This window comes from Python bivittatus, unplaced genomic scaffold, assembly GCF_059951505.1.
Source record: "Python bivittatus isolate LINGU-HERP-01145 unplaced genomic scaffold, Pbiv_v1 ctg000980_np1212, whole genome shotgun sequence".
NCBI lineage: Eukaryota > Metazoa > Chordata > Lepidosauria > Squamata > Pythonidae > Python > Python bivittatus.
This window is the reverse complement of record NW_028277125.1, coordinates 8,200,934-8,215,133: the sequence shown is the minus strand read 5'-3', so window position 1 is coordinate 8,215,133 and position 14,200 is coordinate 8,200,934. Positions and strand designations below refer to the sequence as shown.

Genomic DNA, 14,200 nt, shown 5'->3' with positions numbered 1-14,200 from the left:
CCTCCTCCCCCACCTCGTCCTCCTTGCGGAGGAGTATAAGAAATTAATTGCGGGGTATCCCATGCTGCCCCCCCACGCAGCCCCCCCTCCTATCAAGCAGCACATCCCAGATCCAGGTAGGGGGTCGGGGAGGGGAAAGGATGGGTGATTCCAGGCGGACCGCAAGGACTGGCTCTGGCCGGAAACGAACGGAGCCTCGTGGAAGGACTACTTTACGCGCCGCGACGCGGAAGGATATTGCAGCAGTAGAGAGGTGACGGGATGCGTCCCGCTTTTTTTCTCCCCCCCACCTCTGAACTCCCCCCCACACTGGCTCGTAAACGGGGCTTCCTATTCCGCCCCTGCCTTGGCGAGGAAGGCGGGGGGGGGGAGGGAATGGAAAATGGCGGCGTGTCTTGCTGCCTGAAGGGGATTCTGGGCGGGATGGCCGAGGAGAGGGGGCTGTGGGGGAAACAGGAGCTTTGGGGCTGAAAAGTGAGGCGGAGCCCCCCCCCCCAGGGAAGGACAGCGGGTGGGGAATCAGAGGGGCTGCATTCTCAAGATCCGATAAGCCCCTGACGAGTGAACCTCCGTTTTGGTGGTCACTGGGGGTCTTTCTGGGGGGTTGGTTTGAGGGGCTTGTCCCGTAGGGCAGAACTGGAAGAAGGAAAAGGGCAGCGGGAAGGGGGAGGGAATGGGGCTGTTTTCTCCCCCTCCCGTCCCTTTCCAGATGTTTGGGGTTACGCCGTTAGAGGAGGGGCCGTCCGGCCCAGCACGTGTTGCGGGAGGCGAGGGGGGTCGCGGTTCTTCCTTATACTTCCCATCCCCCCCCCCGCGCTTAGGTGTGCTGTCAATCCAACGCGCGCGGAGGGCGCGACGTCGGGAAAGGGAGCTAGGCCTGCGGACTTAGGGGACCTTGCCTCTTCCTTCAGGTGTAAACTCGGCCGGGCAAGCCGCTGTCCCTGCCTGCAGGGCGAAATCGCCTGTTCTTGAATGGAGAGCGACTGGTGTGCAGGGAGCATTTGGGAATAATCAGATATATTGATTATTTGGCTGGAGGGCAATGCCACCAGAGGTTGGGGTGACTGAGAAATGGGAACCAACGGGTGGCTTGGGAGAAAGGAGGAGGAAGAGGTGAGAAGCAGGCAAATGGAGAGGAATGGGGGAAATTGGTGCATTGGTGAAGGAAAGGAATCTAAGGCAAAGGGAATGTGAGTTAGCAAAGACTCTGGTGATTGCTTCTAATTACAATTACTTTTTAAAAAAATGAATCATCTGTTGTACCTGTTTCACGCCTGGGTGGTGAAAACTGGAAAGGAAGGAGTTAGTTTATAGGGAAGAACTGTGACTAGTACAGTAGTGGGGTGCCTGGTTGGAATGCAGAAATTCTAGGGTGGGGAAAGGCCTGCCTGTTTCAGTTAGAGTTTCTGTGTTTGGGATCAGGCCAGGTGGTTAGAAGCGTGTTTTGTATGCTTCTAGAATAATATGAATAAAGCCTTTTTTTTCCTGTGATCTCTTTAAAAGCACACATCATTTAAGTCTCAGTAACAACATTTAATATTTGTACCGTATAATGTATTTTGAGTGTTCACTTTAACATGCTCCACATTCTTGTTATAAGCAGGTAGAGATATGAGTGTTTTGTAGAAGGCCACCTGATGAATTCAGAGTGGAGGTTATACTTGAGTTAGCAGCTTAATTGTTTTTTTTAACTATTATAGCCTCTTGAGCTGAGGCTGAAAAGTTTTAGACTGAAATCACCACCTGTTATTTAGTGAGCATAGATTTAGTCACATTGTCTTCAAGTAAAGTTTCCTGAAATACTGTATAAAGATATATGGGGGACAGCTACATTGATTTGTGAAGCTGTTGAAAAAGGGTAGGTTAAAATTGTAATAAAAATAATTCAGTGAGCAAAATTATTGCTATGCATATTTGTCTGTTTTTAATTATTTTTTCATATGTTCTTGACATTTAAAATAGATTTTAGGGATGAGTCCTGGGGAGTAAAAGTTTGTCAATTCCTCCAAAAGAACTGAATACAAGTGAGAATAATGACTATTTTTATTTTGATCCTTTTTTCACCTTAAGTAGTTGCTCATTTTAATATATTTATAAGACACAATGCGGTTCCCTGAAGCCTTTTTCTCTTCACAGATATTCTTTTAACGGCTGCATTCAGTTGATGCCAAAAAGATTAATGACTTAATAGCAAGGAATTGCACCCTTTGGGATGCATAGTTTACAGGTGAGGAAATTGGTTCTGTACTGGTTTATTGCCAGACTATTCTTCATTGAATTGAATCCTGCATGTAAATTAATGAATAGTTCTCATCCAGAAAAGGCTTAAGAGATTTGCATAAGTTATAAATGTCCATAGCTTAGGTAAATTGTTAGGAGTTCTGGTTGCTGCTCAGTTTCCACTTCAGACTTTATGCTGGTTTGTCTTTTCTCAGTATGATTTTTTTTTTTTTTATCACAGAGCACCATTCTACCATATCCAACTCTGTTCCTCATTTTTATTCCTGTATCATAGAAGTATGCAACATTTGAGGGATTGGGGGCCATAGTTTAGTTTCCCAATCTTCTCGAGAGCCCTAGGCTGATCAAACAGAGGAGTGCAATTGAATTCTGACCTTTTTTCACTTTTTAGAGGGTTTTAAGGTGGTGCATCTGATTCTTGGAGCCAAAAGGACCGTGTTTCAGTAGTACATTTTTGGTCCTGGATCGATGGAGAGGTTGGTGAAATTATAAGGATGGGTAAGGAAATGGACTGCCTTCTAGAAGCTATGACTTTGGTGGAAAAGCCCACTCAAAATTGTTTTAAAAGATCCATCTTTTTTTCTGCCGGATTTAATCAGCGTAATTTCAGGATGCGAGGGACCTGCAGATGGGATTTCCCACTTGCAATGTTTTACTGAAGATTTCAGATTCAGAACAGCCACCATTTTCAATCTGTTTAGCTCAGATCTCTAACACATTGTTGTAGGAAATTAAATTTTAATTAGAATTGCAGCCAGTTACATTTTATAATTGTTCTATCTCTGTACTGCTTATAAATAAGCTGCTTTATAGTGATGCTATCCAAGCGGTAATATAATATCTATTTTGACTGGTGGGGGCTCTCCAGAGATGCAGGTGAGGCATTTCTCTTCCTTGTTCCCTGTAGGGTTTAGCTTGAGATACTGCCACTAAACCTGGCTGGCACAGCTGTTTGGAAAGGGCATATTACATCAGTGAGCTACAGTTCTGAGCAAAGAGATGGAGTACAGAAAATTATTATCTTTATACCTGGGTTTCATTGCCAAGTTCCCTTTGCACGCATACATCCCTTTACTGCACCCCATTTAGGCCTGAGTTTACACATTTATTTTTGAACTGATATATATTCATTGTGTGGAGTTCTTGCTATCTCTGAAGTAAGGCGTGAAATGAACCTGAGGTATGCTTTGGTCAGTTAGAAGAGTCAAGCATTAATGAGTTAAATTCATAAGATATATCTTATACAGATACATATGAACAGCCTATTCTGTAGTGGTAGAGCTCAGGAAAGGCTGTCTAGTCCAGTTGTTTTGGACAAGCCTTTCTCATCTTAGGTCTTGTAACATGGTGGAGCAGCTTTGAATTCCAGAATTTCCACCCCAGCATCTCTGTAGAGTGTCCAGTGAAGAAGGTTGGTATAGCTAACAATGAACAGTTCTTGTGCTATGATCACTCGGAATGGCCTTTTAATTTTTTAGAATTTTTATTAGTGGAATATAACAGAATAACAGTGACTAAATATGCTAGTGATTATACAGTTTTTAAAACTTCATTAATTATAGTGATTAAATGTAAAAGTAAAATTTTTTAAAAATAAGATCCATATAGAATTAATCTAAAATTAATTCAGTCTTTAATTGATTATATGCCACCAACTCAGTGCCAACTCCTCGTGAGCACCAGGATGGTCTGTCCCCAACTTAGCCCTTCAGGTTTTCCAGCAATGCACCCATCACCACTACAATTGAGTCCAGCCATGCTCTTTCCTTTTTCCTTTCACCTTTCCCAGCATTGTAGGCTTCTCCAGAGAGCGAGATCTTCGCATAACGTGTCCAAAACGCAATATTAGGAGCTTGGTTCTTCATGTCTCAAGTGAGAACTCTGGGCTGATTTGTTTTATGATCCATTTGTTTGTTTCCTAAGCACATTCCTCAACTTCACATGGTCAGCAGAATCAATGGTTTTGACTTCCTTTTGATATTCTTTGACTTTCTCAATTGTCAAGTATCCATCAGCAATAATATTGTTTCTTGGTCTTTTCTAAAGCCAGTTTGAACATCTGGCATCTCCCTTTCCTTTCTCTAATCTGGCTAAGATCATCCTAAGCATTATTTTGTTAGCATATAAAACTAGGATATTGTATGATAGTACATTATTAAGTCTTCTTTCCTTGGTGGTGGTTTCTAGACTGATCTGTTGACCGCTGGGTCATTCTCCAGATTTGCTGGTATAGTTTGGTTAGAACTTTTACTGATTTTTCTCCTACTGCTTGCCTTTTCTGTAGATATTCCATTAATTCGTGTAGCCTTCTGACTTAGTAATGAATGGAATGCTGATTTAATTTCAACTTCTAGTATTAGAGAGCACAGTGAAAAAATGAGACTAAATATAAAGAAGATGAAACTAATGATAGGTAGAACAATCAGCCTTAGAATTGGCAGTGAAGATATCAAAGTAGAGGATAGCTTCTTTCTTTTAGGATCAACCATCAACAGTAAAGGAACCAGCAGTCAAGAAATACTTCACAGACTAGCCCTTGGTAGAGCAGCCATGAAAGCCTTGGAAGAGATTCAAATGTTGTGATGTGCCTATACTTACAGAATCATGCAAGCCATGGTACTTTTTGTGATACTCTGTGAAAGCCAAAGTTGGACTTTAAAGAAAACAGTAACTTGATGGCACATTATCAATCTACTTGTACCAATAATCTAGTCAATTTTATTTCTGTTACAGGTAGGTCTTGATTAGTACGGTTTATGAATCCCACGAAATGGTCACATTATTTGAATTCACACTATTCAAAATAGCTAGGCAGCTGGAATGACCTTTGCTTTTGTCACTCAAGTGTTCATCCTCTTCCAGCATCTTCCAGTATTGCTGTTGCTTGATGCCGACAGGTGCCTGCTTGCTTTAGCTAGGCAGCTGGAATGACCTTTATGTCTTGGGTGACCCTGCTGGGAATATATACTATTGGTGTATAGTCCTGGCATTCTTCGCTCATCCTACCTAGGAACACTTGACCACCAGAATGAGGCAGCGAAAGCAGGTTTTGATGGGAGTCTGTCCTTAAAATTTACCTGTAGATCTGTACCACATAGAAATGTATGGTGCCTCTTTTCATTTTTAAAATGTAAAGACATTTCAAAAATTAGTATCAAACTTATGTCTCAAATCCATTCCTTAACGTCAGGAAGATAAGTTTCTTTCCATTTATGTAAATTTATGTAAATCTCAGTAAACCTAAAGCTCTTCATAAAATGACAACCTCCATATTTCAGAAACATAATTTAGCATCCATTTACATATTTAACTCTTAGATTTTTTTACCAGAATTGTGTTAACATATGTGTAACTTGAAACCAAACTAGAACTGTAGCTAGACAAGATCAACTCCTGAGTTAAAAGAGTTCTTAGAACACCAACAAAAAATTGATACCCAGTCTTTCTTTGGGGAGTCCAGTAAACCAGAAACAATAATTTGTGTGTGTGTGTGTCTATATTAAGGTTGTTAATTACAATAGTAAAATCTAATACACACTGAAAGTATAAAAAGAAAGTGAAAGGTGCAAAGGAAAAGGAAAAAAATGTAGAAAATAGGAAGAAAAATATAGTAAAGAGAAAAGCAATTTATAAAGAGGTGACTTCCAACCATCACAACAACTATAAACAATTTTAGTAACTCTTCACCCCCTCTTAGTTTACAACCAATGATCTCTTCATCTCTTGTCTATAGACAAATCCGTAAAGCATCATCTTTTCAGTCTTGGTGTCAGGAGAAAGTCCATTAAGGTTTATCAGAAATAAAATTTTAACCTTGATCAAATAAACCAACTTTATATTCCTTTTACTTCTAGCAGTCCTAATCTTTAGTCCATTCAAATAATGTCATAGAATTAGATTTCATTTCTTTGTCCCTTCTCACAAAACTCTTCAAAGCTTTAACAAGCCTCTTTTATAAATCCAATATAAAAATTATCCAGGTGACTCTCTTGGTTTATTATTGTATTTCCCTTTTGATTTTTGAAACATCAACCACTTTCTTTTATATATCCAGTGAGACATCCTTTTCCATGTCATTCTTGTAGCCTGTCATTTGTAGATCTACTTTCGATGCCATCTCTGTCTTGTCAAATAAAACTTGTTCCTCATCTGCCATTTCTTCCATGACATCTTTTGGACACAGTCTATCTATAGAAGCAAACATTGCTATTGACATTGTTGATACTAACTTCTGATACCATTTTTCAAAAATGTCCTTCAGTTTTTTCAATGTTATAATGTTTTGCATCATTTTATAAGTACCAGTTAATTAGGTGTCAATCAGGCTTGTGTATTTTTCTCCTCTAACTAAAACCTTTACTTCTCTCTACAGGTAGTTTTCAACTTATGACCATTCATTTAGGGACAGTTTGAAGTTATGATGGTGCTGAAAAAAGTGGCGTCCGATCCTCGGACTTACGCAGCTTCCGTGGGGTTATGTGATCAAAATTCGGCTGCTTGGCAACTGGCATGTATTTACGATGGTTGCAGCATCCCAGGGTCACGTGATCACCATTTGCAACCTCCCCAGCCAGCTTCAAACAAGCAAAATCAATGGGCAAGCGCGTAATTCACTTAACGATCATGTGATTTGCTTAATGACCACATAATTCACTTAACAGCTGTGGTGATTTGCTTAACGATCACTGCAAAAAATGTTGTAAAATTGGGTGCGGTCACATGATAAGCCTCACTTAATGACTCCACCACTTATCAATGAATTTTCCGGTTCCTATTGTGGTCATAAGTCGAGGACTACCTGTAGTGTCCAATTCTTAAAATTACTTATCTTCATCATGTCTTGCCAAAAGTCCAAACAAATCTATTTCCCACAGGAAGGATTCTTTATAATTAATTCCAAAATCTTATTCCAAATTTACCTGGACTCTCAATCGGTTTATAACTTTCTAGGATCAAAGACTTATTTAGATTTTTGATGTTTATTTCAATTTTTTAAAATTCTTAAGCTTATGATTAAAATTTTCTTTCATTAAGGATTGAAGGCAGACTAACCTGGCATTTTCAGACTTGTCAATTCGAAGGTCTCTAATAGCTTAAAAGTAGTTAGCAAGCAATTTCTGAACATGATTAGAAAAGTAAGTTTGTGAACTTAGTGTCCTTTAAAGGCACCAGCCGTGGTTGCAACCAAGATAGCTATTCCTGTCATCTTCCAATGCTCAAAAACCTGCCAGGGACCACTGTCCTGTGGTCTCCTCGTGAGGAGCAACTGTTCAGAGCACATGTGGGCAATATCCTGTCCTCTCCTTGTCCGGAGAGGTTCAGAAGAGCCAGTCTACTCTTTGTTCTTTGCTGCAGTCCAACATTTCTTTATCCAGAAGTCAGGAAACAATAATTTCTGATAAATTAACTTCATCCTTAAATTATAAGTACAGTTCACAATTTTTAAAACTTGGCCCCACTGATTTTCAAAATTGGGTAGACCAATTCTTCATTCCACATTTTATGAGAGACTGGTGACATGGCAAGGCAATTATGGTCAAAATAACTAGAAATTAGTAGGTAAATTGACCTGTTCACACCAAATCAGTTTTAAGCTTCCTGAATCATGCACCCACATATCCAGGAGGGTGATCTCAGTGTGACAAGTGCACATTGCCTGGTGCAAAGCTTGCTCTATTTGTGCAACCCAATCAACAATGGCATGCCAATTCTGAAAATAATAGGAAGGAAAAAGTAAATGGAATCATCTATAATCTTGGAAATATGAATGACTATTTCTATGATGGTATCCAGGAATATTGCAATACAAGTTATGGCAAGGTTCAGGGTACAGAGGAATTGTTCCAAGATGTATCTTAATCTTACTGCTGATATGCATTTTAAACAGGAGAAAGTAAAATGAGCATTTGGGATGCTGGATATTTGCTGAGATATGAAAAAAGCACAACAAATAGCATTACTTACCGATTCTGAGAAATACTTGACAAAGAAAATGAAGAAATGAACAAAAATTGCAAATAGAGATAAATTGAATAAGATATATTTAGATTTAACAATACATGGTCTTTCATTTTGCTTGATAAGTGGTATGCTGTTCTTTGCTGAAATAATAGAAGCAGTCATTTCCTGTTTCTAAAATAAAAATATGCTTATACATAAACTCTCATAAAATAATTAAGGAATGTGTTTTGTTAACATCAATCTTCAACTAGTCTTGTACATTACTGTTAATTCTTACGTGTATATAGAAAAGTTTGGACTACATGAGATGTAGTCTCAGCCTATCTAGGTCAGTCATCTGGGCATATGGGTATATGAGTTAGCATAATCTGAATAAGTTTTGGGTACACAGCCCCAGTAACTTTTACCTATTTTGAGCAGAATTGACTTGGTGCAGCACTATTGATATCATGCATGGACAGAAAGCTCTGGGCTGGACATGAAGTCTGTACAACATACAATTATCTGATTTGGGGTGGCCAAAAATGAATTTGTCTTGTATCTGTAAATCTAATTTTTAAATGAGGTTGTTAAGTATTACAATAACAGAAGCAAGGCTGGGTACTTCAGATGATTTGTTGAGGTCTTCCTGAGCTTTGTGACTGCTATGTCTGACTGCATCTAATGTGCCTGAGCTACCATCATGTCATTGTCTGTGCTTCCCTCCTAAGACAGTCATTGAGAGATGGCCTCCTTTCAGGACTCACGTGAGTCACCCTGGATAAAGAGGAAGACCTAACCATGTGAACTGTTCAATTTTGAGAGGCTGTGGGAGAGTCTGAGAAGATGGAGGATAAGAGGAAGAGTTTGCTAGAGGAAGAAATAAGAGAGTTGGAAGGAAAGAAGAATAAAACATGGTGTTGTTGGACTGGGTTTTACGGTAGCTAATGAGAGACATCTCCCCCAGATGATCTGAAGAGGGTCATTGGAATGGAGTTCCTAATGCACAAGGTTGAGAGCAGTTTTCCCCACCAGTCTTAGGGGACAACAGAGCTAGTTGGGAAGGAGAAGTAGGAGGTTACCTGGCTGCTTGGATGATAAGATAGATTAAACAAGTAGATAATGAGACCAGTTACTAGTAGGTGCATTATGTGATTTTATCAAGTGTAGCTCAGAAATGGCTGGGTAGATGTGGTGGATTATGAGAGGTAAGAGGGAAGTCATGGGTGAAGGGGGATGATATCGCCTATAGGCATGATCATTTGAAGCCGGTTCCCTCTTTGTTCCCCCACCCTCTTCCTAAAAATCAAGACTGGAGGCCTTAGTCTCTGGCCAGTGCTTATAAATGCTAGGTCCTCCTGTAATATACTTCATCCATTTAATTGTGAATGAGAGGGCAGACCTGGTATGTGTGACCAAGACTTAAATGGGGAAGGGGAGGGTGTCCCATTCTCAGAAATGTGCCCATTTGGGTTTGATACCAGCCATGAACCCAAGGCAGGGGAGGAGGCAATAGTCGTGCAGAAAGTTCTGCTGGTGACCAGAGGCACAGTTCCTCAGATAACTGGGTGAGAGGCCTTGTGTCTGGAGTTAGGATCACTCTTGTATTGCTCACCCTGCATGGCAACTTCCGTACCTGAACTCCTGGACCTTATTTTTGGTGTTGGAGTCCCCCGGTATACCTTATCTTACCTCTTGGCATTTAGGAAAGTTGCTAAAACCTGGCTGTTCTGCAAAGTCGTTGGGATTGATGGTACAGTGGGTCCCCTTCTTACCATTAGCAGTTGATGTAACCTTCGTCTTCTCTCTGCTGATGACGCATAGGAAATTTTTATGTGTATTATTGTTGAATTTAATTGTTATGTTATTGTTATTTTATCTGTTGTATTTGTAAACCGCTTAGAGCTTTTTCTGGTGGATTGAGCAGCATATAAAACTCAGAAATATTTTTTTTTCAAAGGCATTCTTAATTATATTGCACTGTTGTTTACCTTGAAGGGCACTTTCATTACAGATGTATCACATGGAGTAATTCTTTTTCAAATGTAGACCCAGTGTTACAAAAAGATTAGGTTTACATTTACTTTATTTGCTGAGTTTTCATCTGAATTTATTATGTAAATAAATACCCAACTTCAGCCTCATCCCTGTATGACTGAAGCCAGTTAGTTCACTCAGCAGAATGGGAAATAACCAGCTGCACTTAGTTACTCACATGAACTTAAATAGGTCAATTAATCATTATTCTAGCAGAAACACAGGGCTGGGTACTTCATGACAAATAATAAAAATTATTGGGGGCATACAGTCATCCATCAATTTTTAATTGCTAAATTCATCAACGTGGATGAAATAATGCCAGTGATAGCCATGCACTGAGTCATGTGCTGAGGTAGGCTGTTCATTCCTACTCTTTGTAACTCTGAATATTTAGAATGAACACAGCCCTTCAGCTACAGCCATCTGAAAGAAGCCTGCTGCAGCCACCTTAGTTAATTGGGGAAATTTCAAATGTGTATGTAATGGGAGGTTAAATAAGATTTCACAAATAGAGATATTATGAAAATTCATCCTTATAATATATTGTTACAACCTCCGTTGCGGAAGGTGTTGCTTACCTGCCTAAAGGAGAAAGATTTTCCTGAACATTTTTGTAAGGTTTTACTTGTTCAGCATGTAAAAGTCTTCAATGGGAGTATTATAAAATGGTTCCTCAGGCTGCACCAAGATAAAATGAGAACCGAAGCAGGTGTTAGTTGCTGATAAACTCTGAACTATTGTTGCATTAACATTTCACTTAGAAGGCTAAAAGTTATGCACTGTATTTCATTTCATGCAATGCCAAAGTGTGGAAGAAATAAGAGAGATGTGCTTATTTAAATTCAGATGTCCCTTTTCCTAGGTCAACTTTATCTTAGATGTTTATACCCAGTCTTCTTGTACACAGCTGTCAGCAGTCGATTCACCCAACAGGGTTTGTTGAATTTCTAAAAATTCTGAATGAATATGCTTACTTTTAGCCCCAATGAATGAGCAAGTGGCTGGATTTGCATATTGTGCTCAAATGGTTTTGTTTATGAGTTAGTGTGTTGTGTGAACCTACGGGTGTGTATGTGCATATATGCATTTTGCTTTTCCCTACTGTAGATGAAAGAATCCTGGATAGTGTTCCTCCTCATTCCATAAGACAGGATTAAGGCATTTTGCTTACAGAGTCAAACGAAACTATACAGGGAAACAGAAACATTTCTCATTCTTCTATTTGGGAAGGGCCGTACTTCCAGTGATACAGATTTTTTAAAAAAACAAAAAACAAAAGATAACTAAACAATTAATAGAAAAAATATGAGGAAAAAGAAAATAGAGCTATTGTGGGCTATACTAATCTTACAGTGTGTGTGTATGTTGGGGTGTGGGGTGCACCATTTTACATCTTTGGGAAAATGGACAATAGCACTACACTACAAGTTAATTAAAGATGACTAAGTTTTCTGAAACTTTCAGCTGAGTTTTTCTCTCTGTTGACAGAAAACAACCTCTTTCCTTGCTTCCGAGATGTAATAAAAAGTTTGGCAAAAAAGAAAATGCCAAAGGCAGGAGCTGCCATCACTGGCTCCGTGGTGTGAAGGACTTGCTTTCATCACTGGAGAGAAGATGCTGGAGCAGAGGCCCTGTCTGCAAGAGGCTTCAGTCCTCTTCAGGATCCTTCAGTGTTCTTTGGACTCTAAAAGCCCATCTCCAGTTTCTGAAGCTTATTTCACTAGCCAAAGAAGGCATGAGCAGTAGGGATAAAGACCCTGCTATGAAGTCACATTATCATCTATGTCACCTAGACTGGAAGCTTCCCAGTGCATACTCAGCTGTCTCAGGTACGGTGTCCTTGAGGAAGGATGCCTATTACAGAATGTAGTAAAAGGATCATTCCCCCAGCCTCTCCCCTTCTGTAGAGTGAAAGCTTTTGTCTTTAAAAGATCTACTGGAGAAGCAGTGTACCAGGGCTAGGAAACAACTAAGGGATGTTGCTCCTAAGATTCTGATTAAAGGTTGGAATCTCCTAGAATCTGGAAAGATCTAGAGAAGCAAGCAGTAATCTGCTGTAGTGGTCTGTGTATCCCTAAGGAATAACACGTTTGAGCTAGAAATGTTGGGTAAGATTACTTTTATTTTGGAATGTGTGCAACTATTTAAGTTTCATTGTTTCAGATATACATTGCCTCTGATTTATAGGTTTTCTATGCAAGCTCAGTGATTTGTGTGTCTCAAATAACAAAGCAATACTATCTATTTATTGGTCTGCTCAGAATCTTACGTATATTTTCCATTACAGATTCTCTTGAAGTGCTGTCTGAAGATTTCACAATTCTCTATTTTTATCTCTTCCACCACCAATTGTTTTGCATGTGATTACTTAAAGTTAAAAAGATTTTAACTTTGTTTTTAATAAAATTAATTTTGCCTATACCTTGAGAAATTTATCTGTCTCCTAGGAGAGAGGGGAGTGATTTCCCTAGTCACAGGTTTCAACACTAAAGACCCAGGAAGTGGTGCTATAAAATTGATTTCATTTTTATTAGCTGCTTTTAATTTTAATTGCAAGACACAAAGGTCATAGGATCCCCATCTGACATATTGGAGTTGTGGGGAGGATGCCAAATAAATGCATCCCCCCCTGAAAAATAAGGGTTAGTAGGAATAACTACAAGGTAGGCAGGCAGAACCAGGATGTGTAGACCCAGAAATTCTCTGGGAGAGAGTCCTCTAGCCTTTTGCCGCACAAACTTGACCTTGCTAGTATAGACACATTGGCCTTACTGAGAGATCAGCTTTTCCATCATGTTCCGTTGTAGAAAATGAAATCCAGTGACTGTTCCTGGGCTGTATGGTCTGAATCACATCCGTAAGCAGTACATGTGGTGACAGGATCTGCTGGGTTTCAGTTCCCATTAACCTCCCAGGTAGCTAGCATTTTGCTCCTGCACAACTACTCTGGCCAGATGCTTAGTTCCTGCCTTCCTAGCTCAGCAACTGAAAATAAGTATCAGAGACTTCATGATTCATCCTTGAAACTGGCCTGCACCTCTTCCCTTCCTTTGCATTCGCAACCCAGTTTTGTTAAACTATAGTTTGAATGGGAACCCTGTTGTAATGTTGGCTTATGAACAAGGATTTTAAACCGAAGTTTTCTGTTTTACACATTTCAGCCAATTGCTTTCTAATTAGATTTGGACGTCAGTGTTGAGGAGGGAGTGTATGCACCCATGACTTGTTCCAGACTACTAAGCTGCAGATGGTAGCTGAACTGGAAGCTAAGCATGGTCAGACCCCAAAGGGGAGGCCCCCTGGGGATTCCAGGGCTGCAACTAGACTGGGAGATAAAATCCCAGAAGGTATCGGCAAACTGCTTCTGTTCTGCCACAAAGAAAGTTGCATGGATGTACTGTAGTTACCAAGAGTTGAGCTGGACTTGAAGATCTATTTCCTGCTGCTGTTTTTAAAAAAGATGCATTAGGAAGGCAGACAGTGGGTATCCAAATCAGGTTCTGTGCTTATTTAGAATAATTTTGGACAGCTTATCAGCTCAAGGAATGCTAGAGATGATGTACCAAACAAAACAGCTTATCGCTTGTGAACAGTTCTCAGTTGATGGGACCTGCAGCATGTATCTGTTCAGCCTCATAGGATGGGTAGGAGCAACTGGAGAAAGTCAGTCCCACAACTAACCCAGCTCCATACAATGTGGGGGTTTTTAGATGGCAACCAGCATTTTGAATTGCACTTGGAAGTGTACGATGAGCCAGTGCAGCTCATGAAGCAATATACTTGAAACCAGACCCAATATATATTTTTTAGTTCTGTATAAGTGGCCAGATCTCATGTCCAAAGTGCATCCAGTTCTAGCAGTAGCTTGTAAGATGTATGTCTCAATCAAGTTTCCTATACTAGGTCTACACTGTTAATAAAGCGTGTGTATTCTGTGTCTCTTCAAAGTAATAAATGCCATTAAATCACTGTAACTCGG

The 14,200-nt window shown here is 39.9% G+C and overlaps 1 long non-coding RNA gene across 2 annotated transcripts in view; it reads left to right on the top strand.

The window, feature by feature from the left end:
- Positions 1-266: 266 nt before the first annotated feature.
- The window catches only part of LOC112543217 (uncharacterized), a 38,296-nt gene continuing 24,362 nt past the window's right edge, over positions 267-14,200 (top strand). The window contains exons 1-5 of one of the 2 annotated variants that reach the window (XR_015794388.1): positions 320-1,858; positions 1,963-2,024; positions 2,137-2,227; positions 11,710-12,050; positions 12,509-14,196. This is a non-coding gene — a long non-coding RNA (uncharacterized LOC112543217). Of the gene's footprint in view, positions 1,859-1,962; positions 2,025-2,136; positions 2,228-11,709; positions 12,051-12,508; positions 14,197-14,200 lie in introns of those variants that run through there. The other variant, XR_015794387.1, reaches the window with a different exon arrangement.